The sequence below is a fragment of the Octopus sinensis genome, linkage group LG19, assembly GCF_006345805.1.
Source record: "Octopus sinensis linkage group LG19, ASM634580v1, whole genome shotgun sequence".
Taxonomy (NCBI): domain Eukaryota; kingdom Metazoa; phylum Mollusca; class Cephalopoda; order Octopoda; family Octopodidae; genus Octopus; species Octopus sinensis.
In genome coordinates, this window is record NC_043015.1 from 29,275,344 (window position 1) to 29,284,151 (window position 8,808).

An 8,808-nucleotide genomic window follows, 5' to 3' on the forward strand; every position below is an offset into this window, starting at 1 on the left:
AACAGTGACACTTATTTACAACTATCACATGATGTCAAGGTAAGGAGACAGTAACACACACAAACACACGTCTGTGTGTCTATCTATAGGTGTGTGTGTAATCATAAATGACAGAGAAATATTTTGATGAACTTTTATTTAACAAAAAGAAAAATCCTAAAATCACAACAAATTGTTCCATAACTTAAAAACATGTACATAATTTTATATATTATATTTAATCTTAATATATAAAACAGAGTTTGTGTGTGTGTGTATGCTCCTTATGGATTTGAAAACTGAATTACCAATTTTGACATATAAGCTGCAGATTTTAACATATGATTTTGACAAATTCAGTAATCTTTCAGCCTCCAAATAAATTATGTTTTTTACACAACAACTCTTTTTTTCCTGCAAAAATAACCTCGGAAATGAGGTTGGGTTGCACAATTTTGAGGTCTTTAGCATAGGGAAGCAACTCTGTCTGAACAATCTGTCTTAGATACAGCATAATGAGAAAATGTTTAAAATACATGGAGTTTTATTAGGGAATGAAACTTCAAAGATATACTATCAACTAATCTTTTAATGTGAAATATGTTTATATTTTGAGCCCAGAGTCGCCTCTGATGTAGCAGTGCTTGGAAGGAAGGTGTGTAGTGTGTGATCATTGCATCGACCATGACAGAGAAAGTTGATCAAAGAATCTGCATCAAATTTTGCCAAAAGCTTGGCGATACCTGCTCAGAGGCCTATGCAAAGTTTGCAAAAAGTATTCATCATTCTCGGCACAATCAAGGAGATCTTGTGCAACTGAAACCCAAGTGTCTTTTTGGTCAACTGAAAGCAGTTTTGGCACAAACTTGGCAGACACGTATCTCATACCCAAATCTTCAGTGATAATGGACTGAGCTGAACCATAACTAATCTGCACATCCTCTGATAACTCACAGATAGTGATTTGAGGATTTCCCCTCACAGCTGCATGCACATCTGCAATGTTTTTCTCAGTTCTGCAAGTTTTGGGTCTTCCAGAACATTCGTGAACATTGACATTTTTTTGACCATCTTCAAAATGTCTGAACCACTCAGACACTTGTGTGCGGCTCATACACTCCTCTCCATACACTTTCTGCAACCCTGTACAGGCCTCTGAGCAGGTATTGCCATGAGAATTTTCTCTGTCGTGGTCAATGCAACAATCACATGCTACACACCTTCCTTCCAAGCACTGCAGTAAACAGTAGAAGTGAAATAGAACGTTAAAACTTAGTGCCCATACACAGCAGAGTTCAAGGTCAATCTGTGCCCAGCAGCTTCACCCTGTGTGCTTTAGCTTCGTTACTATGGCAACAGTCCAGATACTTATTGAGGAAACCTCGTACATGCACAATGGGCTTCATCCAGTTTCTGTTTGCCAAATCCACTCACAAAGCTTTGGTCAGTCTGGACTATATTAAAAAAACACTTGTCCAACATGTCATGCAGTGGGACTGAACCTGAAACCATATGGTCGACAAGTAAACTTCTTACCATGCAACCACCTCTGCACCTCACACGGAATTAAATACACCACCGAAAACTGAAATGTGTTAGAATGCAACACTTCAGTGAAATGCAGCTCTGAGAATATAAACGTTTGAAATGTGCTTTTGCATCAATTTACCGATTCTTTCATATGATCTGCTTCAAAACTGAAGTATAAATTTGGCAAGCTACTTCACAGAGGGAGAGAGAGAGTGAGAGAGTGAGAGAGAGAGATGGGGTGTAATTTCAACATTATGATGTTGTTACAAGCAAGATCAATTGCATAATTATTATTTGTTGTTTACTGAATGTTAAATATCGGTGGCCATAAATGGAACCAAAAACAAACAAAACAAGATTATTCTACTGATGTGTGAACACTCGAAAGTTAGATTTCTACGATGGCACTAAATAACAAAGAAGCTTATTTCAGAACTATCATTCTATTATGGCAACAAAGGAGTTCCTATAGTATAGGTATACTATAGGTATAGATGTTCAGGTGTGAAGGTGCATGGCTCAGGGGTTAGAATATCAGGCTTACAATTATGAGGAAGTGAGTTCGATTCCTGGACTGAGAGATGCATTATATTCTTGAGCAAGACACTTTATTTCATGTTATTCCAGCTGGAGAAATGAGTTGTGATGTCACTGGTTCTCGGGGAGATTCAGCATGATACAGAACATGACAAAGCCGGCCCCAGATGCTGAATGAGCTGGAGTAAAATGAAAGAAAGTGTCTTGCTCAAGGGGACAGGGCACAGCTGGAAATTAAACTCATGACCTTTTGACCATGAGTCGAATACCCTAACCACTAAGCTATGCACTTTCACGGATAGAATCTAACTGGCCCTTGATGGTTACAACAACAAAGGTTCCAGTTGATCCAAACAACAGAACAGCCTGCTCATGAAATTAACGTGCAAGTGGCTGAGTACTCCACAGACATGCATACCCTTAACGTAGTTCTCAGAGAGATTCAGCATGACACAAAACATGACAAAGCCGGCCCTTTGAAATACAGTTGCTACCCCTTTTTGCCGGCTGAATGAGCTGGAGTAACATGAAAAAAAGTGTCTTGCTCAAGGGCACAGTGCACTGCTGGGAATTGAACTCACGACCTCACAACCTTATGACCATGAGTCGAATACCCTAACCACTAAGCTATGCGCTTTCATGGACAGAATCTAATAACCACAGAATAGCTGTTATATAAAAGAGAATTGACTTTACATTACCCATTATTTTCTATGGAATATTATTATGTTCTACTGAATGTTCAAGCCAAAACAGCCTTGGATAAAATTAATATATTCAAACAATATAGAAAATTAATATAAAATAATATAAAAAAAAGATTGCTTCCAAAGATTTCACTTGGGGTTGTTTTATTGGGGGGCGGGGGTGGAGGTGAGGTTCCCTCATTACAATATTATCAAACAAAGGGGGGAAAATAAAATAAAATTTAGTTATAAAAGCGAATACATCTAATTTAACTTTATCTATAAACACTGCACAGATCCCAGATTTTAACATGGAACTAGTAACTGGAGTTTAATCTAATTATTGGTATTCCTGAAGAGCAAGTAAGCTATATTGAAATCCTTTAATGGCTGATCACAGTACTGCTGTATTTATTAGCAATACTAAACTTTTCACTTGAAGCTGTAATGGAAAGATAACAGAATCTTCTTCTCCCCGATGCAATAAAAAGTCTTAAAAAAACACACATATAAAGAAATAAAATCTAAATAGATTTATACTCTGCGGGGAATTATTTACCATTCCATAAACATAGGAATTGATTTTATGCAAATTTTAGTTGAAGCTCTGTATAATAAATTCCAGGCAGAGAATTTGTTGCGTCACAAGTGACCTATTTATTGAACTTTCCAGTTAAATGGTTGCAGAAATATCTGTTTAATCAGTACTTCATGGATAGGAAGGTTTTAAAATTAAGTTAAACACACGCAGCATCGACTAAGAGATAGGGATCTTTACTACAGATAGCATCGGGAAAAAATAACTGGCCTGGAACGGTGTGTCAAAGACAGTGATTTAATATTTGGTTGGTGGGTGGGTGGCATTTCTGGCAGTCTAACAGTACACCTATATTTTGTATGCTCTAAATGTGTTATTGAAAGCAGTACAAATAATCCATATGCAAAAATCATGGTCTGCAGCTATGAATCACATGAACTAGCTGATAAATTCTGTTCTTCACACAATTTAATCGATGGTGGTACTCAGTCAAGTGATAGTCTATTGGAAAATGTTAGTGAAAATCCAGCTCGTGCTGTTGAAGATAACAAGGGCATTCCATATTTATGAAGCACCAGAATATATAAACAAGAAGCGTTGTCATTCTAAATCCGCACCATTCTTCATTAATTTCTTATGATCTAATTAACACAAAACTTCACTGAGTAATATTTCAAGAAGTGATTGGACAGAGATGGGGGGCTTTTTTTAAAGCTATTTATATTGTTGGTTTTTAACAATTTCTGAGAGTCAGGCAGACTGACAGACATGCCGAGACAGAAATCCTGCAGTGGGACTGAAATATGGTGGGATTTGCTATATTTCTCTCATGGTGTAACATTGCAAGATAATACTAACACTAGAATATTGTTGTATTTAGGAATGGTCATTTTGCCTGTTTAGCCAATAAAAACACACGCACTATATATTTGGTGTTACTATGCTTCAGCGTTATTTACTTTTTACATTAATCTTAATCTTATTTCGGCCAGAGTTCTTTCGTCACACATCATTCCTTAATTCCTTGTGATCTAATTAACACAAAACTTCACTGAGTAATATTTCAAGAAGTGATTGGACAGAGATGGGTTTTTTTTTTTAAGCTATTTATATTGTTGGTTTTTAACAATTTCTGAGAGTCAGGCAGACTGATAGATAGACCGAAACAGAGATCCTGCAGTGGAACTGAAATATAGAGGGATTTGCTATATTTTCCTCATGGTGTAACAATGCAACATAATGCTAACACTACAATATTGTTGTATTTAGGATTGGTCATTTTGCCAGTTTAGCCAAGAAAAACACACGCACTATATATCTGGTGTTACTTTGCTTCAGCGTTATTTACTTTTTACATTAATCTTAATCTTATTTCGGCCAGAGTTCTTTCGTCACACATCATTCATTAATTCCTTATGATCTAATTAACACAAAACTTGACTGAGTAATATTTCAAGAAGTGATTGGACAGAAATGGGGGGTTTTTTTTAAAGCTATTTATATTGTTGGTTTTTAACAATTTCTGAGAGTCAGGCAGAAAGATAGACCGACCGAGACAGAGATCCTGCAGTGGAACTGAAATATGGTGGGATCTGCTTTATTTTCCTCATGGTGTAACATTGCAAGATAATGCTAACACTACAGTGTTCATTATATAGAGTCTCTGCTTCACAGAACAGTGTGTTTTCATCATCATCATTGTTCCTACTTACAACAAAGTTGACCGACTAGATCAGGAATCAACGACTTCTTTATGCAATGCACCTCCAACTTTTTTTTGTTTTTTTTTTTACATTTACATAAATACAGGTAAGACTCTGTGGTTAAGAAACTCACTTTGCAACTGTAGTTTTAGGTTCAATCCCACTACACAGCTCTTTGGGAAAGTGTTTTCTACTATGGTCCAAGGTCAACCAATGCCTTGTGAGTGAATTTGGTTGACGGAAACTGCATGGTGTTGGGTCTTGTATATCTCTGGAATTTAACAGTTTGGCAAAAAGGGACTGATAGAATAAGTATCAGACTTTCAAAAAATAAAAAATTAAGTAATGGAGATGATCTGCTTGACTAAAACTTTTTAAAGGCAGTGCTCCAGCATGGCCACAGTCCACTGACTGAAACACGTAAAAGGTAAAAGATAATAGCCCATGACCCACATGTATATCATATCATATATATATAAAAATATCCTTGTGTATCCCTACCATTTCCATTACTGGACTGGCAATATTTATGTAAGCAAAAATTAAACCTTGACACAAGATATCATCTAAAAGCCATCATCTATTCAATGGCACACAAACACATAAAATTTTTTAAATTATTTTTAAAAATCTGAGGCCCACAAAGAAAATCTCAGCGGTCCAACGGTTGCTACCCCTGGACAAGACCATCTTTATTTGAGATTCAGTACGGTGCTAGCAACATGATACAGTCCATTGATCGTTTGTTAGACAGGCAAACATTCAAACAATATGTTGTTTGAATGTTTGCCTCAGCCGCAGTTCATGACATCATAGCAAACTATGAATAGTGAAAGTAAATTTCAGAGACATGAAACATGAATGAATTGAAATGTAAATTCAATATAGGATAGGATTCAATTTAGATAAATAAAAAGAGAAGTACTGCCGCATAAAGATTGATAAATGATGTGGAACACAATATTATTGAGCTCTGCTAGAGTGTCATTACCATTCTTTATTATTACTGGTCATTATAAAAATGTATCTGCATTGTCTTTTTTGTAAGTATTTCCATGGTCAATGCTCTGATGAACTTTGTGGTCTAATCTAATACCCTCTGTCAAGGCCTTTAATCCTCTAGCACTTAGATTATTCTGTCCAATGTAAGGCATATTTATTCACATTGTTTTGAATTAATCATGCATTATTTGATAGCTTTAGTATTTTGATGATGTAATTGCATCCCCAACTTCTGGTTAAAATATCTGACAGGAATACATAAGAAGCTGGCTGAAAACTTTGATGACATACTAGCAGAGCCAGAGACAATGCCTGAACGGCTCATGAAAGGGAAAACTATCCTAATTCTCAAATCCACTGAAACGGCAAAACCACAAAACTACAGACCAATAACCTGTCTCCCTACAACTTACAAAGTCTTTACTGCAATAATATTGCAGAGATTGAGCAAGCATCTGGAAGAAAACAACCTCTTTCCAGAAGAGCAGAAGGGATGCTGCAAGGGCTCATATGGCTGTAAAGATCAACTAATGATCAATAAAGCCATAACAGAAAAAAGATGGTATAGGCACATGCCAGAAAAGGTCACAGAAAACGAGAAAGCAACCATACTCTAGGATATGCCAATACACACAGATAGAGAAATTAAGACCAATAGCCAGATATAGTTGTCAGAGATCATGAAGAAAAAAAAAAGCTTTCTGATTGATGTATCAATACCAGCAGATGACAACGTGTCTCTAAAAGAAATGGAGAAACTTTCAAAATACAAAGACCTGGAAATAGAGGTAACTAGAATGTGGAATCTAAAAACAGAAACAATTCCTATCATAGTAGGTGCAGTACATATGATAAGAAAATATTCAGAAAAATACATAACAAAAACACCAGGACTTACAAATATATATAACAAACAGAAAATTGCACTACTGGGCACTGCACACATCCTATACAAAACACTTTCAATACAGTAACCATAAGAACATCACAGCAAACCACAGCACATACCCAAGGCACACAGAGCTGCGCTCGGTAGTGAAGTGAAAGCACGCTATAAAAATAAAACTACTGAATAACAATAATAATAATAATAATAATAATAATAATAATAATAATAATAATAATAATAATAATGAAAATAATAATAATGATGATGATGATGATGATGATGATGATGATGATAAAATGATGATAATAATAATAATAATAATAATAATAATAATAATAATAATAATTAAAAATAATAATAATAATAATAAATGATGATAATAATAATAATAATAATAATAATAATAACAATATAATGACCTTATTGCTCACAGTGCTTAGGTGCTTTATAACTTATCACAAAAAAAAAAACGGTAAAAGAGAGGCCAGGAAACGGTAATAAGTAAAGAAAAAAAACTGCAATGATAACCAAAAGAGCAAGCATGGGGCACACAAAAAAAAATATAACACAAAAAGACACAAAAGTGAGCAATAATACTAACTTAATTTCTTTCAAGCCTTCGCATGTCCCCTGCATTCACAGCCCGCATTTTTACTACTGCGTTGCATAGCTATTCATACACAAGCATCGTAAAATTTGCCTTTTACGCAAAGCGAGAGGCCCTTTGTTACCAAGAAAGGTAATAGCTCTTTGAATTTTCCCCAGCCAGTTCTTATTCGAGTAACAATACTTTCAGAGCATCCTCCTCCATTGCTAATTAGGTAACCTAGGAAACAGAATCTATCTACTACCTCTAAGGATCCTTCTAGACATTTGAGGAAATTTATTTCCTATATTCTTAGTGTTTATTGTTCCACACACACAGATGTATTAAATTTGAATTAGAAGCGGTTCTGATAATGTAAACCATTACCAATGTCACATATTTAATCTTTTATTTTCTACGTGTTTCAATCATTAGAATGCAACCATTTTTAACAAGTGTATTGACCCATGTACTTATTTTTAAAAAAACCTGTTACTTATTCTATCAGTTTCTTTTGCCAAACTTCTAAATTACAGGAATGTAAACACATGAGCACTGGTTGTCAAGATATATACATAGATATATATATACACACACAGATATATACAAAGATATTTATATATGATGGGCTTCTTTCAGTTTCTGCCTGCCAAATCCACTCACAAGGCTTTGGTCAGCCCGAGGCTATAGTAGAAGACACTTGCCCAAGGTGCCATGCAGTAAAACTGAACCCAGAACCTTGAAGTTGGGAAGCAAGCTTCTTAACACCCAGCCATACCTGTGCCTAAATATACATATATATACATATATATATAGGTAACAGTTGGAGGAGTTTAATACCTCTAAGGGATAATTAAATCCAAAGTCTTTTTAATAATTCCTTCTGGAAACTATCTTTAACATTTTCTTGAGAATGCATATTGATGTTGGAATCTTTTGTGCCCAATATTTTCATGAACTTGTTAAACTTTTTTATGTCCTTAACATGTCCTTGTTACCAAAGACTGTATATATGTATTGTAGCATTTTGTGACAACCAATAATTAACACAACCAAACTTCTACATGTTACTTTTGACAATCTTTTTCTAAAGAGTGAAACCAGTAAAGTAAATAAACATCTTTTAAAATTGCATTTTCAAACCTTCTTTCGTATATAACTCCACTCGTGCGGTACCTTATAATTCCACTTTGTTATATATATATATATATATATATATATATATATATATATACAAAACTTAACCCAAATACAACACTAAGTGAACTTCTTACCCATGCAGCTATGTTTGCACCTAAATAGATCGTGTGTGTGTGAGTGCAGGTACGACAACACCTTTCCAAAGAACCGATGGTCTA